This window comes from Plectrocnemia conspersa, unplaced genomic scaffold (assembly GCF_051122295.1).
Source record: "Plectrocnemia conspersa isolate PC_06_02 unplaced genomic scaffold, ASM5112229v1 ptg000006l, whole genome shotgun sequence".
NCBI lineage: Eukaryota > Metazoa > Arthropoda > Insecta > Trichoptera > Polycentropodidae > Plectrocnemia > Plectrocnemia conspersa.
In genome coordinates this window covers 21,038,397-21,055,267 of record NW_028277170.1, presented here as the reverse complement: position 1 = coordinate 21,055,267, position 16,871 = coordinate 21,038,397, and the positions used below count along the sequence as shown (strand labels likewise).

The following is a 16,871-nucleotide window of genomic DNA, read 5'->3' as shown; positions in this document are numbered from 1 at the left end:
CAGATTCAAACTTGTTAAATTATCTTATCCAGTTATGTCAGTGCTCCCATCAAGGTAAAGAGCAATGCATACAGTAGAATTTAAATGTATTTATTTGCTAATGTGTTATATTTTAGCCATATCTTTCACTGTGTTTTTGGCTAAAGGCGTATCGTTTCTTCTTTGAATATTTTTTTCTTGTTTTTTTAAATATTTATATTGACCGTAGCAACATTTTAACCATGCTTTATTTATATATTTACCATCACTAAACGGTTTTACATGCTTAGCTGTTATGTTTGAGGGAGAATAACAAGCAGCAGTTATATTTGAACGACTGTCGATAAATTTTATTAGGGATCATGACTGAATGTTTTTTTTGCAATAAATTATTTTTGTTTATCCTTGATTTTCTGAAAAAGTGATTTATGGATTGTTTTATAATTAAGTTTTACTGACGGGGTTCTGCATACACTTATCTCAGAACATAAAATACATAGTGCTTGATTGCCTTTGTTAATCATACCATATTTTACAGTCCACTGCCTTTAAAAGTTTCATATTTTTTATTTCCATTAACCATGTTTAATAGAATTCAGCAATAAAACTAAGTGCACTTTTTTACAACTACAATTTAAAAAAATATATTTTTCTTGACTTTCATAATATTAAAATAGATCGTTGGAGCATTTTAACCATGCTTTGTTTATATACGTCAGCAAAAAAATTAGAGTCTGGATATTCTAATCATGAGTATTATAAAAATATATTGGAAAAAATTGAATCCGTGAATCATTCATGTGCCAGATAAATTGTTGTACGTGCCACGACTTGAATAACACTGAATGTGAGCTAAATACTTATACCATATGATTCAGATTCTAAGATAGCGTTGTTAAATTTCTATTCATACCGTCGATGTTCTATCATATATAAAATATATCGAATTTTAATATTTTACAAGATACTTATTCAACAAATGTTCCGTGCAACGTGGTAAATCATTCTAGTATAGTACCGATGGAAATTTTCTCTATGGGAACATACAATGAATATATACCACCTTCATTCATTCAGAAGCATATCCTAATTGAATCACAAATTAACAAATCTAAATCTGTTTGAAAAGATACGAATTGTTCAAACAGAATTTTATTTGTTCATTTTTGATTTAGTTAGGACACGCTTCTGAATTAATAAAGGTGGTGTATATGCATTATATGCTCCCATAGAATAAATTTCCATCGGTAGCACACTTGAATGAATTACGACTTTGCACGGAAAATTTTTTGAGTATATATTTTCTAAAATATTTTTATTATAATTAAAACTGGCAATTAATTTTACTATATGTTTAATAGTTTGTTCTTCCACTCATGTCTAAAATTTTTCTGTTCTACACTACACAATCACTAATAGTTATTGAGTTAAAGTAATGATAACTAACCAGGTCAAAAAATAAAAAAAGAGTTTTTATTAAATAAAAAAATTAAAGCTTAGCTAAATTTTAAAAACAATAAATTAATAGTCCATAACAGTTATTTATAAATTATTTTTTTGCAGCTGTATATTCGATAAGAAATGCTTTGTATATTGCTCATATGTTATGACTTTTAGTTATATGTCTGTCGTTAGTTTTTTTTCACAGCTAAAGATTTCTGAAATTCTTTATTTCTTCTTATGCATACTTTGTGATTATATTTCATTATCGATTATTTTCAATTATTTTTAATTTATTTATAATATACATATATATTGAAGATTCAGCCACTCTAAAATTTCCAAATTGAGAGTATCTGCCGACACAACATCTGGATCTAAAATACATTTTGATGCCTCTTCAAATCTTTTGTATTGTTTTGAACTGAAATAAAACTCGTTCTTTATTGATTGAATAACTGTAGAAACTTCTCAAGTTAATTTATTTTATTTGGTTTTTCGTTTACAATTTTTTTTGTATCCAAGAAATATTTTTATTTGTTACATACTACATCACGATTAAATTAATATATTTTTGCTTTAAATGCGTTATTGAAATCAGTAAAAACATTTTTAATGACCTGCTCATTTATTGAAAAAAGTCTAACTTCATATAGTGAATTAAAGAATCATTGAAGAACTTTTCCACGTTGCTGCCATCGCACGTTGTTGTACATAAGTAACCCATTTTAACTACTTTTAACAACTCTTAAAATTCATTTTCATGCACCTATAAATAAATAAATAAATAAAAGACTTACGTTATTTAAAGTAAATTAACATTTATTTTAACTTCAAGAACGCATATTTTAAAAACAATAATGCGTTAAATGTCGCGATTTTAATATTACTGCGAAGTTTTGTTTTTATTATTCTTGCTGTTCCGTTGCCATTGATGTTGATCTGTTGTCATCAACACGTTAATCTATCTGTTCGCTTTTTATAGATATCAAATTTTTTGAACTCTCTTTTTAAATTTTCTTCTTTCCTTCCCATCTTCGATTTTGTGATTCTTCTTGAATAGATTTTTTTTCTAACAATATATAATCTTCTACTTTTTCTGATTCTTGCGAAGAATTTAAATCTATACCATTCGGAGACGTATTTGGGTGAATCCTTTCAATAATTTATTGAGCTAATTGAATTGCAGCGTTTTTGGTGGAGTATTTAGTGTTGTCATTTGTTAGTAAAGTTTCGTTTTTGCGTTCATTCATACGTTTTTTAATTCATTACTTACTCGAGTTCCTAATTCTTCAATTTTTTTGAATAAAAAAATATATACTTCTTCAGCTCTCAAAAGAATAGCATTATTGCTACTCAATTCACATTTTTCAAATTACTAATTTCATTATCTGAAAAAATATCCATATTCAAATCTCTCAACGTTTTCTTTAATGGATCAGCTATTGAGATAATACGTCTTATCATGATGAATGATAAGACGTATTATCTCAATCTTAATGTCTTAACATGAATTCCATCTAGTTTTTACGTCTAGCAAACGCTTTAATATTTTATTTTTCATTTGTAGAACATTATCTTGTAAAATTGAATTTTTAACAGGTGATTTTTAGTATCGATACTAGATGGGTAACGATAACGATTAATATTCATCTTAAATAATTTCTATGTTTTCGGAATCGGAAATTAAATCTTGAGATTCTTCAAAATTCTCTTCCTCAATATTATCATCAATGAAATCGTTTTCATCATCACTGTTCTCTTCTTGATTCTCGCGCAGATTAATTTTCTTTTGATATAAAGAATCTATTACCGCCTTATGCAAATTTGATTGATAATATTCAAGTAAGTTCCATATTTTTTCATTACCGCTGCACCGTCATGTGTTGATGGAATCAAGTCACTTTTTATATTCATCTCAAATTCAGCCAACTTATGTTCCATTTGCATTTTAATTTTTTCTGCATTTCCAATACATATAATTTCTGATAAATATTATACATATGGTGCAATAGTTTTACCATCCATTCCTAGAATGTGTTAAAGCACTGTCAGTCCACTCATCCACCGTGATTGAAAATGATCGATTTTCTCTTTTATATTTTTGATGAGTTTATTGTTTTCTTCTTAGTAAAATTTAATAATATTTGTTGTTACAGTTGTGGAACTTGTTGACATTCTATATTCTTTGGATTTAGGTTTTGATTTTACTATAAAATTTATCAACTGCCGCGACTCTTGAAAATATTTCATCTAAAGATTCCTTCTTTATAAAATTAATTAAAGTGTTACATCTTGGTATTTCTAATCTATTTTTTTCTTATCATTTTATATATCAATGTCGTGCTGGATTTTATTCGCAAATATATCATAATATTTCAAATGGTTTATTGATGCTCAGCATCCAATGTTTTTACTACATTTATTACATTTATTCCCTTTCTTAAAAAATAAGCCCACTTCCGATCGCTTTGACATGGTTAAAATATTATATATTATTTAATTTTATATTTTTTTATGTAAGCAAATATATTTAGCAAATCATTAATTATCGGCTATTGATTGCACAGTAGGTATTAAGATTTATAACTCCAGCAGTCCCAATTGCATCGATTTTTAGAAAATATTCATAATACGATAGTTATCATTTAATTAATCACTTCAAATTAGATTTTAATTGTCTCACCTAATATTAATTATTACACAAAAAAACACAAATTTTCACACGCCTCCTTCGCTTTAGACCTCTTTAACCCTTTGAACGCGTTAACAAAAATAATATTTTATGGTTTTTTTTTTGAAAATGCAAATTTTACCTTGATACTGTGTTTAAATGTTCTGATTTTTTAATTTTTATTCATTTAAAATGATATTTTATGTTTATTCACAAAAAAAAGTTTTTTCTTGAAAAGCATTTTTTTACTGATTTTTGCGTAAAGAGATAAAAAAATCAATTGGGCGACTATAGTCGCTTTCCGCGTTCAAAGGGTTAAAGACTTCCGTGGTAGGCGGTGGGCGATTTTTGTTTGTACCTCAAAATTTTGCTTCACAATTTTTTTGTTGCAATAAAACGTTGGTTATAAAAATTTGTTTTTTCAAATCTCCTGAATTCCATCTAGACATTTTTTCACTTATATACTGGATTGAAATATAGCGATGCTGCTGGGCAGTAAGGAGATTTTAACCATATAAATAAAAGAAAAGTGGGCGGTGCGCATAAAATGGTTGACGATCCCTGCCCTAGATATTACTTTAAATCCCTTTAAAATACACAGTTGTTTTAGTTTGTATTTTTAGCTGACGAAACGGTATATGCAATTTACAATACTTTACGCTACAGATGCATAGTCATACAACCTAAAATATATTTTTTGATATTTCATATTGTTTGTTGCCATAAATAAGATAAGTCGGGACTTTCAGAGGACAAAAAACAAATTTCTCGTCAAACCTATTAGCATAGCCGACGACCGAAACTATGCGAAAAAATTATTTCCTAACCTAAGCGGTGACTATCAATTATTATAGTAACCGCTCTAATTCGAGGCTTCGGAGATAAATGCTAATTATTGTTGTTTCTGAAATATTTAAAATTTTTAGATTCTCGAGAATTAATCGAGTAGTTTTCAAGATACTCGATTATCGAGTACTTGAAAAATGAAGACCTTAGTAGTTACTTATACAAATTTGGAAAGAACTATTTTTCTTTAATTGAGTGCATTAAAACAGCAAATATCTATTCCTTTTGTTGTTGTCGCTAATTATGTTGAACCGAACAATTTTTATTTGATCTTTCAAAATACAGTAACGAGACAAAGTTACTAAACTTGCTGATCAAGTTATGTCAGTGCTTTCATCAAGGCAAAGATAAATTAATTCGGTGGAAATTGTATTTATTTTTTGCTAATGAGTTATATTTTTGGCTATAACATTTTTTTCCCGCTTCTCAAAATCTTTAAATATATCATTGAAACATTTAACGATTATTTTTGATGCAGAATAACTAGCAGAAGTTATATTTGAACTACTGTCGATTAATTTTATTAGAGACGTTGACTGAATGTTTTTATAAATAATAAAATATTTTTTTATCTTTGCTTTTCTCAACTGGTGATTTATGGATTGTTTTATAATGCCATTTTACTGACAAGGTTCTGAGTACAACTCTCTCAGAACATTTCTGAAGTCCACATTTTTTGAAAATTTTCGCTTATTAGTTCTAATAGTTTTTATTTTTGATTTACACAAATCATGTTAAACAGAAGCTCCAATGATAATTAATGTCAAAAAATTTGTTTAAAAAAATTAATGTCTGGATACAGTATCCTAAAGATATGCATTAAAAACAATCAATTTGCGAATCATTCACGACTTGCACTTGTGCTCTAGGTCATAGTTTCTTAACCGGTGGTTCGCGGACCACTGGTGTTCCGCGAAGATTTTTATGATCGAATTTTATACTGTATTTTATGGATTTTTAAATTATATTTCTTGTTACTGATATCAGCATACTGTGTTGCAAAATTAATTGTTTTAAAAAAAAAATCAATTATATAAATATTTATTATTTTATTTTAATGTTGATGGTCCGCAAAACATTTTTTGATTTTTTTGGTGGTCCGTGGATGTAAAAGGGTTAAGAAACTATGCTCTAGGTTCCCCATCCTTGTAATAGAACATCGAATGTGAGCTTAACACTTATACACATTTAATTCAGATTTTCTATCCATACCGTCGGTGTTCTATCAAATGTGGAAGATATCGATTTTTAATATTTTAGAAGATACTTACCCAACAATTGTTCCGTGCAAAGTCGTAAATCATTCTAGCTTAGTACCGATGGAAATTTTCTCTATGGGAACATACAATGAATATATACCACCTTCATTCATTCAGAAGCATATCCTAAATGAATCACAAGTTAACAAATCTAAATCTGTTTGAAAAGATACGAATTGTTCAAACAGAATTTTATTTGTTCGTTTTTGATTTAGTTAGGACACGCTTTTGAATTAATAAAGGTGGTGTATATTCATTATATGTTTCCATAGAATAAATTTCCATCGGTAGCAAACTTGAATGAATTACGACTTTGCACGGAACATTTTTTGAGTATATAGTTTCTAAAATATTTTTTTATAATTAAAATGAGAAATTAATTTGTTTAATAGTATATATTTTAAGCACTATGCAGTGGCGTAGCTAGGGTATGTGCCGCCCAGGGCGATCCTTAAAATTGCCACCCCCCAAACATGTTTTGGAAGGTCATAAAATCAGCATTTATTAAAATAATAAATTTGTTATTATTAAGCTGTTGTTATTTGTGGATTTATATATGTTTTAGTGTATTCAGGGTTAATAACCGCACTAGACGATCCCAACGCGAAAATGCCGCCCCCAAGCAAGTGCCGCCCGGCCCGCCCTCTCCGCCCCACCATAGCTACGCCACTGGCACTATGTTCACCCATTGGCATCTAACAATTTTTTGTTCTACACTACACAATCACTAGTCGCTAGTTTTTTAAAAACAGATTAAGATTTCTTAAATTGTGTTTCAAGTTCATATTATTTATTTTTCTGCGTTCCTTTTCATTATATTTGATTTTCAATTATTTTAAATTAATTTCTCAAATCGGCCAACTTTTGTTTCTATATTGAACTTGATTGAAATTCGACTAATTGCTTTACTATATCTTCAAGATTCAACCACTCGAAAATCTCCAAATTGAGAGTATCTTCCGATACAACATTTGGATATAAAAAAATATTTTGATGTCTTTTCAATTCTTCTGTATTGTTCGAATCTTAAATAAAACTCGTTCTTTATTGATTGAATAGCTGTAGAAACTTTTTAGATTAATTTTATAATATCTGTTTTTTCGTTCTTGATTTTTTTTGTATTAAGAAAATACTTTTATTTGTTGGATATTACGTCACGATTAAGCACTTCTAATTTAGTTTTAAACGCGTTTTTAAAATCAAATATGTCAATTATTGTTCTGTTGACACACTGCAGTTTATTTATTTAATTTAACTGTGAACATAAATCATTAAACACATTATCTGACTATATTTTTCAATGACATGCTCATTTCTCTTAAAAAAAGTCTAACTTTATCTATACATTCAAAGAATCTTTGAAGAACTTTTATAGATTGCACGTTGTTGTACATAAGTGACCTATTGTAATTCGCGTGCATTTATAAAATTCACTCATTTTGTTAAAACGTTCAAAACATCTTCCAGTAACTTGAAACTATGCTTAATCTATGCTTAGATTCAAACTTGCTAAATTATCTAATCCAGTTATGTCAGTGCTCCCATCAAGGTAAAGAGCAATTAATACAGTAGAATTTAAATGTATTTATTTGCTAATGAGCTATATTTATAGCCATATCTTTCACTGTGTTTCTAGCTAAAGTCGTATCGTTTATTCTTTGAATATTTTTTTCTTGTTTTTTTAAATATTTAAATTGACCGTTGCAACATTTTAACCATGCTTTATTTATATATTTACCATCACTAAACGGTTTTACATACTTAGCGATTATGTTTTGAGGGAGAATAACAAGCAGCAGTTATATTTGAACGACTGTCGATAAATTTTCTTAGGGATTTTGACTGAATGTTTTTATTTGCAATAAAATATTTTTGTTCATCCTTGATTTTCTCAAAAAATGATTTATGGATTGTTTTATAATTACGTTTTACTGACGAGGTTCTGCATACAATTATCTCAGAAAATAAAATACATAGTGCTTTATTGCCTATGTCAGGATTTCCCAAACATTTTCAGCGATGGAACACTTTTGGCTTATTTTTTTAGGTTGGGTAATTCATTATAGTATAAATAAAAATAAATGTTATTTAATTTCTTTATTAAACATAAAAATACAAATTAATAAGACTCCTAATGACTGATGATTTTGGGTTCTTAATAACACAATATTGGTCAGTTGTATTCTCATATCTGCCGTGGCGTCGAGTCTATTTCTGTATTTTGTTTATGTTGCAATATATTTAGAAAATCCCACTTCGCATAAATACGTCGTGGAAATCGGAAGTAAACAAACCAGAGCTTGTTTTGACACATTGGAGAACTCTTCAGTCAGACTCGCCCAGAAATCATTTAATGGCTGATCTTTAAATTTTTGTTTCAAATCAGAATCATTAATTAAATTAACTAAATTCTCATAATCCCTTGCCCACTGGTTTAACTGTCACGGAAAATGGATTCCGAACCCAGGAATCGTCCTTACTAGTTTTCGGAAAATATTCCGAAAGAGTTATTTTTAAGTTATATAGGTATTCTAAAAATACTTGTGAAACTTTTTTATCAACTTGAAAATTCATTCAAGACAGGGAAACGATCAAAATTATTAGATTCAATCGATAAAATCCAAAATTGTAATTTTTTCTCAAAAGATTCAATTTTATCTCTCATATTAAAAATTGTAATGATTGCACTTTGTAAAAATATCCGCCAGATATGCAAGATGTATCAACCATGAAGGATTTGTTAAAAATTTGATAAAATGATGTTGCAAATTATTTTGTGCCTTCAAGAAGACTAATAATTCATTTCGAAGTTCATAGTGCGTTTCCTCTGGATAGCCATTTCACTTCAGTATGTAATAAAAGTGCTTTATGTTCACTACTTATTTATTTAATCGCACAAAATTTTAAATAATCTGGATTGACGTGGTCTAAATTTTACATAGTTTAAAATTTTTACGGCTTCTTCTTAACATTTTTTAAATTTGTGGAAATTTTTTTAGTCAACAGTGCATGCCTATGCAAAATAAAGTGATTGCTAGTAGCTCTTGTAGCTACTTTCAGGATACGTGATACAAAACCTTTCATTTTTCCTACCATTGCACGAGCACCATCTGTACAAATATCAATAACTTTTCCCAGAGTATCTCTTGTTTTGTAATGTAATCATTAATACAGTTGCATATATATTCTCCTGTAGTTTTTCAATGTAGATATGCACACGTGAGTAAATCTTCTTCAATACTTTTATCATATGCGTAACGAACACATACCAATAGCACAGCTAGTCCTGCGACATCTGTAGATTCATCCATTTGCAATGCAAAGCCATTGTAATCATTTGAAATTTGGACTTTTCTAGTGAGTCACGTTGCCTCTAAAAAAAATTGCATGTCTTTGCCTTTGTAATCAGAGTGTCGTTTCGAAGTGCCTGCGAAGTTTAGCTGGAGCCAAAGAACCGTTTGCGGGTATTTTTTAACACAAAACACACATTGCATCAGGAGCATCTGAATTGCCAATATACGTAAATCCAAAATTTAAATAACTTTCATCGTACTTCCGTTTTGGTCTGTTCATAGATTGATTGTTCATGTTCTTTAATATTCAATTTGGAGTATTTTCTTCTTCGATGTAGACGTATCAGTAAAAGTATTTGGCCTTTCTTTTGTCAAATTTCCTGTTTTCAACCAAAGATCCATGGGTAGTTTTTGAATAATATGTAAATTCTGTAATATTTTTTTTTTTGTCAAAATGTAAAAAAATCTGTAGCAATCAGACTAAATTAATGTACAAGAAAATCGATTCATATTTATGCAAATTTTATTTAATTCATGTACTGTCAATCCCGTTTTAACGCAATTAATTAGTTTCAGGAATTAACACGTAGAATAAAAACGCGTGAAAAATTATCCGCAATAACCTTTTGTAAATTTGACAGATTGGATCCCAAGATTGAAAAATCTTGTAGAAAAATCACGTAAATTCGATAATTTTAAACCAAATTTTTCCTCCAGAATTTAGACACATCAATGTTGAATATTTAATACATATTTTCAAGTTTCTTTATTGAATTTATGAACGATTTTTATGTATTAGCAAGACTAACAATTTTTTTAATCTACTCCAAATTTTTGTGAAATATCTATTATGACTTGCACCCGTGCTCTAGGTTCCCCATCCCTGTAATAGTACATTGAATATGAGCTTAATACTTATACCAATATGATTCAGATGCTGAGATAGCCGTTGTTAAATTTCTATTCATACCGTTGATGTTCTATCATATATTGGAGATATCGAATTTTAATATTTTAGAAAATACTTATTCAACAAATGTTCCATGCAACGTGGTAAATCATTCTAGTTTAGTACCGATGGAAATTTTCTCTATGGGAACATACAATGAATATATACCACCTTCATTCATTCAGAAGCATATCCTAGTTGAATCACAAATTAACAAATCTAAATCTGTTTGAAAAGATACGAATTGTTCAAACAGAATTTTATTTGTTCATTTTTGATTTAGTTAGGACACGCTTCTGAATTAATAAAGGTGGTGTATATGCATTATATGTTCCCATAGAATAAATTTCCATCGGTAGCACGCTTGAATGAATTACGACTTTGCACGGAACATTTTTTGGGTATATAGTTTCTAAAATATTTTTTTATAATTAAAAGTGGCAATTAATTTTATCTTATGTTTAATAGTTAAAGTTTTAAACACTATGTCCTCTAAATTATTTCTGTTCTACACTACACAATCACTAATAGTAAATGCGTTTTAGTAATGTCAACTAGTTTTAAAGAATTTAAAAAAAATTAAAGCATAGTTAAAATTTCAAAAAAGTAAACTAGCAACCCGTATCAGTTATTTATATAATACAGTTTTGCTGCTGTACATTCGATACCAAATGCTAAATATTTGGTTCATAAGTTGTCACTTTTAGTTATATGCACACTAAGCTGGATTTATCGATCAATTTTTATGTTCTACTACATTTAAAAAAAATTATTTTGACTCACAAGCATATATAGTTTTTTTACATCACTAAAGATTTCTGAGATTCTTTTCTTAGTTCACGTTATTTCTTCTGCCGCATACTTTGTAATTATATTTGATTATTGAATATTTACAATTATTCTTAATTTATTTCTCAAATCGACAAACTTTTATTTACAGATTAAACTAGATTAAAGTGCTGTTCCATATACAGTGTCTAATATTTTTTTTCCAGTTTCTGGCCAAAGTCATTTATCTGGATATCTATTAATTTGTTCTTACTTTTATTTATTTATTTTTTTGGGCAAAAAAAAGTAACAAAAAAAATAAATATATTGAAGATTCAGCCAATCGAAAATCTCTAAATTGAAAGTATCTGCCGACACAACATCTAGATTTAAAAAAAATATTTCGATCTAATCTTCTGTGTTGTTTAAATCTGAATTAAACAACTGTAAAACTTGAGTTAATTTATTTTATTTAGATTTTTATTTTTAATTTAATTTTGTATTCAGAAAATATTTTAATTTATTGGATACTACGTCATGATTAAATACATCTAATTTTGCTTCCAATGATTTAATAAAATCAAATATGACAATTATTGTTCTGTTAACACCTTGCAGTTTAATGTTTAATTATTTTAAATGTAACCACAAATCAGAAAAACATTATCTAACAATAGTTTTAAATACACGTATATTTATTTTAAAGAGCATAACTTCATCTATACACTCAAACAATTTTTGAAGAACTTTACACGTTGTTGTGTATAAGTAACCATTGTACACCGAGTTTACCTATTTTTATAACTGCAAAAAAGTAACAAAAAGTAACACGGTTTCAAGTTACTTTCAGTAACTTGAAACCGTGTTGAAATGATAAAACCTGCTGTTATATAATGCAATGAAAGCCCAGATCTTTTGTTGTTCTTGCTAATTATATTAAACTGATCAATTTTCTTTGATGTCTAAACTTACTGATCCACTTATGTCAGTGCCCTCATCAAGGCAAAGATAAATTAATTCGGTAGTATTTATTTTTGGCCATATGTATTTACAGTGTTTCTAACCTTCGTGGTTCTCAAAATATTTAAATATGTCGTTGGAACATTTTAACCGCGCTTTTTTCATATATTCCCCATCACTGAATGGTATCGATTTTTAATATTTTAGAAGATACTTATCCAAAAATGTTCTGTGCAAAGTCGAAAGTCATTCTAGCTTAGTACCGATGGAAATTTTCTCTATGGGAACATACAATGAATATATACCACCTTCATTAATTCAGAAGAATATCCTAATTGAGTCACAGACGAACAAATCTAATTCTGTTTGAAAAGATACGAATTGTTCAAACAGAATTTTATTTGTTCGTCTTTGATTTAATTAGGGCACGCTTCTGAATCAATGAAGGTGATGTATGTTCATTATATGTTCTCATAGAATTAATTTCCCTCGGTAGCAAGCTTGAATGAATTACGACTTTGCACGGAACATTTTTTGAGTATATATTTTCTAAAATATTTTTTTGTAATTAAAATTATTTTTTTATGTATCATGGTTTATGTTTTAATTGCCGTACAACATTTTTATATTCTACACTACACAATCACTAATAGTAAATGAGTTTAAGTTGTGATAACTAGACTATTTAAAAAAAAAACAGTTTTTTAGAATTTAAAAAAAATTTAAAGCTGTGCTAAAGTTGCAAAAAAAAAATAATAATCCATATCAGTTATTTAAAAAATATTTTTTTGCTACTGTACGTCCGATAAGAAATGTTTTGTATATAGTTCATATGTTGTTACTTTTAGTTATATACACAAAAAACTTGTTTCATTGGTCAATTTATTTTTATATTCCGTTACATTAAAAAAAAATTTATAAAATATTGACTCAAAAGTCTGTGTAGAAGATAAAATTGTTGATATTGCCCCAGCTTTTTTTTGCATTCCTTCTAATTATATTTGATAATCAATTATTATAAATTTAACTTAAATCAGCCAACTTTTGTTTCTATACTGAATTTGATCGAAATTCAAATCATTGGTTTTCTATATCTTCAAGATTCAGCCATCGAAAATCTCAAAATTTAGAGTATCTGCCGATATAGCATCTAGATATGTATTAAATTTTGATGTCGCTTCAAATCTTCTATATTGTTTTAATCTGAATTAAAACTCATTCTTTATTGATTAAATAACTGTAGAAACTTCTTAAGTTAATTAAATTTTATCTGTTTTTTCGTCTTTAATTATTTTTGTATTCAGAAAATATTTTTATTTGTTGGATACTACGTCACGATGAAATACATTAATTTTGCTTAAAATGCGTTATTAAAATCAAACATGACAATTTTTGTTCTGTTAACATCTTGCAGTTAAATATTTAATTAATTTAACTATGCCTACCTGCTCATTTCTTTAAAAAAAGTTTAACTCCATCTATACACTCAAAGATTTTTTAAATAACCTATTGTATACCGGGTTTACCTCTTTTAAAAACTTCAAAAATTTGCTTCGGCTAATTCGAGTGCATTTATAAAATCTTTCAGTGACTTGAACCCGTGCTTTAAGAAATCCGTATGCTATATAAATTTTAAAAACCGTTTAGCTCTTCAGTCATACTTTGAGTACCATCAGTAGTTACTTCTCTTTAATCAAGTGCATTTACAACTGCATTGCAAATATTTATTCCTTTTGTTGTCGTTGCTTATTATGTTGAACTGATCAAGTTTATTTGATATCTTTACCAATACAGTAACGAGTCAAACTTTCTCAACTATCTGATCCAATTATGTCTGTACTCTCATCAAGGTAAAGAGAAATTAATTCAGTGGAATTTATGTTTATTTTTTGCTAATGAATGATATTTTTGCCATATATTGTACTGTGCTTTTAACCAAAAGTATATCGTTTATTTTTTTCATGGTTTTCAAAATATTAAAACAGATCGTTGGAACACTTAAACCATGCTTTGTTTGAAGAATGTCGTTTTTTTAATAAAACAATTTGGTGCATTTAATGATTAGCCAGTGCAGGTCTTTTTTTTATTATTTCTGCATCTAAACGCTCTAGTCTAACTTTTTTTTCAGTAAGCCCGGGTTTAGGGGTGGGTTTTGGTACCTGGCCCTTTGAAAGCCATTGTTTCTTGCGTCTTTGGTTTGAATACAACACCCATTTTTCGTCACCAGCTACAAGATGTTGTAGAAATGGAGTTTTGGTATTTAATTCCAATAACTCAATGCACGCGTTTAGACGCTCACCTGGATTTTTCACTTAATTTATGAGGTATCCATTTTCCTTGTTTCCACGTCTTGCTGATTTTTTTGATATGCTCTTGCACGCTTGACCATGAACATGAGAGTTGCTCCGCGAGTTCTTGAATCGTTGAAGATGGATTTTGCTGAATCAGCTCAGTTAAAACATCGCTATCCACTTTAACAGGTCAACCACTTCCGGGGTTATTTTTTAGATCAAAATTGCCGAATTTAAATTGTTTAAACCACCTCTGGCATTTACGAACATTCAAAATATCTCCCAGTAAATCACAAATATTTTTTGTAACACGTGTTGCACTTTCTTTCTTCATGAAATGGTAAAGCATAAAATTTCGAATAAATTCCTCATTCGTATTGTATATAGGGTTGTAATATTTTTTGTTTATAAGTCCTAGTACACTCCAGGTATACGTAGTCAGAGAAACAACACAGAACACCTTGTAAAAGTTCAACTGATGAAGCACAACTGACCACTTAAAAGCGATAACAAAAAAAAACGACATTCTTTTACTGTACACCTAAATACAACAGCTGTGTCTAATAGCAAAAAACAAACACTGTAAATGTCAATAACAGTATTGCAGCATAATATGCATATTTGTGTCTGGATATATTCTATTATAAAAATTGAAATTGTGAATCATTCACGTGCCAGCTGAATTGTTGTACCTGCCAGGATGTGCACTCATGCCCTATTTTTGATATCCTTGTCATAGAACATCGAATTTAAGCTACTTATATACATTTCTATCCATACTGGCGATGTTCTATATAGAATATATTGCTTTTTAATATTTTAGAAATTACTTATCCAACAAATGTTCCGTGCAAAGTCGTAAATCATTCTAGCTTAGTACCGATGGAAATTTTCTCTATGGAAACATACAAGGAATATATACCACCTTTATTCATTCGGAAGAGTATCCTAACTAAATCACAAATGAACAAATCTAAATCTGTTTGAAAAGATACGAATTGTTCAAACAGAATTTTATTTGTTCATTTTTGCTTTAGTTAGGGCACGCTTCCGAATTAATGTAGGTGGTGTATATTCATTGTATGTTCCCATAGAATTAATTTCCCTCGGTAGAAAGCTTGAATGAATTACGACTTTGCACGTAACATTTTTTGAGTATATATGTTCTCAAATATTTTTTTTTGTAATTAAAACTAACATTTTATGTTTTAAGCACTATGTTCACCAAACAATATATTTATGTTCTACAATACACAATCACTAATAGTAAATTATTTTAAGTAAAGACAACTAGTCCAGTTCAGAAATAAAAAAAAAATTAAAGCTTAGCTAAATTTGCAAAACAATAATCTAATAATCCATTTGAGTTATTTATAAATTAATTTTTTGCTACTATACATTCGATAAGAAATGCTTTGTATATTGTTCATATGTTGTTAGTTTTAGTTATATACACAACACTGGCTTCATTGGTCAATCTATTTCTATATTCTACTACATTTAAAAAAAATATTTTAGAAAATAATGACTCAAAAGCATTAGTTAATTACATTTCATCTGGTTTTTCGTCTTTAAATTTTTTTTTATTTTCAGAAAATATTTTTATGTTTTGGACACTACATCACGTTTAAATACATCTCAGTTTGTTTCAAATGCGTTCTTAAAATCAATCAGTTTAATATTTAAATAATTTAACTGTGAGTACAAATCATTAAAAAAATTATCTGACTATAATTTTCAATGACCTGCATATTTCTTTTAAAAAAGTCTTATCTCAAACGCTTAACAATGGCAAGGAAACAAAACATCATAAAGATTCTTGCTAAGTCGGCGCGTGTCTAAAATTATTTCATGGCTAAATTATCATGCTATAAAACTTACTTGTTATATATGCAGTGGCGTAGCTAGGTTATGTGGTGCCCGGGGCGATCCTTAAAATTGCCGCCCCCTCCCCTATACATTTTCTGCATGGTCATAAAATCAGGATTTCTTAAAATAATTAATTGGTTATTGTTAAGTACCACACTAGACGATCCCATCGTAAATATGCCGCCCCCAAGTAAGTGCCGCCCGGGGCGGCCCGTCCCCCTCGCCTCACTGTATATATGCCAATCCATATAAGATATCTCTGGGTGATTCTATTGGGTTAAGATTAAAAAATATATATATATAATTTTAATTCAATTTTAAACGATTTGGTTTTGGTTGAAATAAATAATCATACGCCGATTCTATGATCTTGGCTCTGTGCGGTATAATATGTAAACAATTTTGATAATCAATAATGCTTTTTGCAAACGTTTTGTATAACGCTTGTCGTATTTGATAGATATATAATATACAAAATGGAAATTAAAGCAAACTGTTGTTCTCGTGAATATTTTAAACATTATTTGTTATTATAAGTTGCTA

At 28.6% G+C, this 16,871-nt stretch overlaps 1 long non-coding RNA gene across 1 annotated transcript; it reads right to left on the bottom strand.

Moving 5' to 3' along the window:
• Positions 1 to 12,358: 12,358 nt before the first annotated feature.
• LOC148234495 (uncharacterized) lies at positions 12,359 to 15,777 on the bottom strand. The gene is made up of 2 exons (XR_015810186.1): positions 13,653 to 15,777; positions 12,359 to 13,405 (listed from the first exon to the last, which is right to left on the bottom strand). It is a non-coding gene; the product is annotated as an uncharacterized LOC148234495 (long non-coding RNA).
• Between the last annotated feature and the right edge of the window lie 1,094 nt (positions 15,778 to 16,871).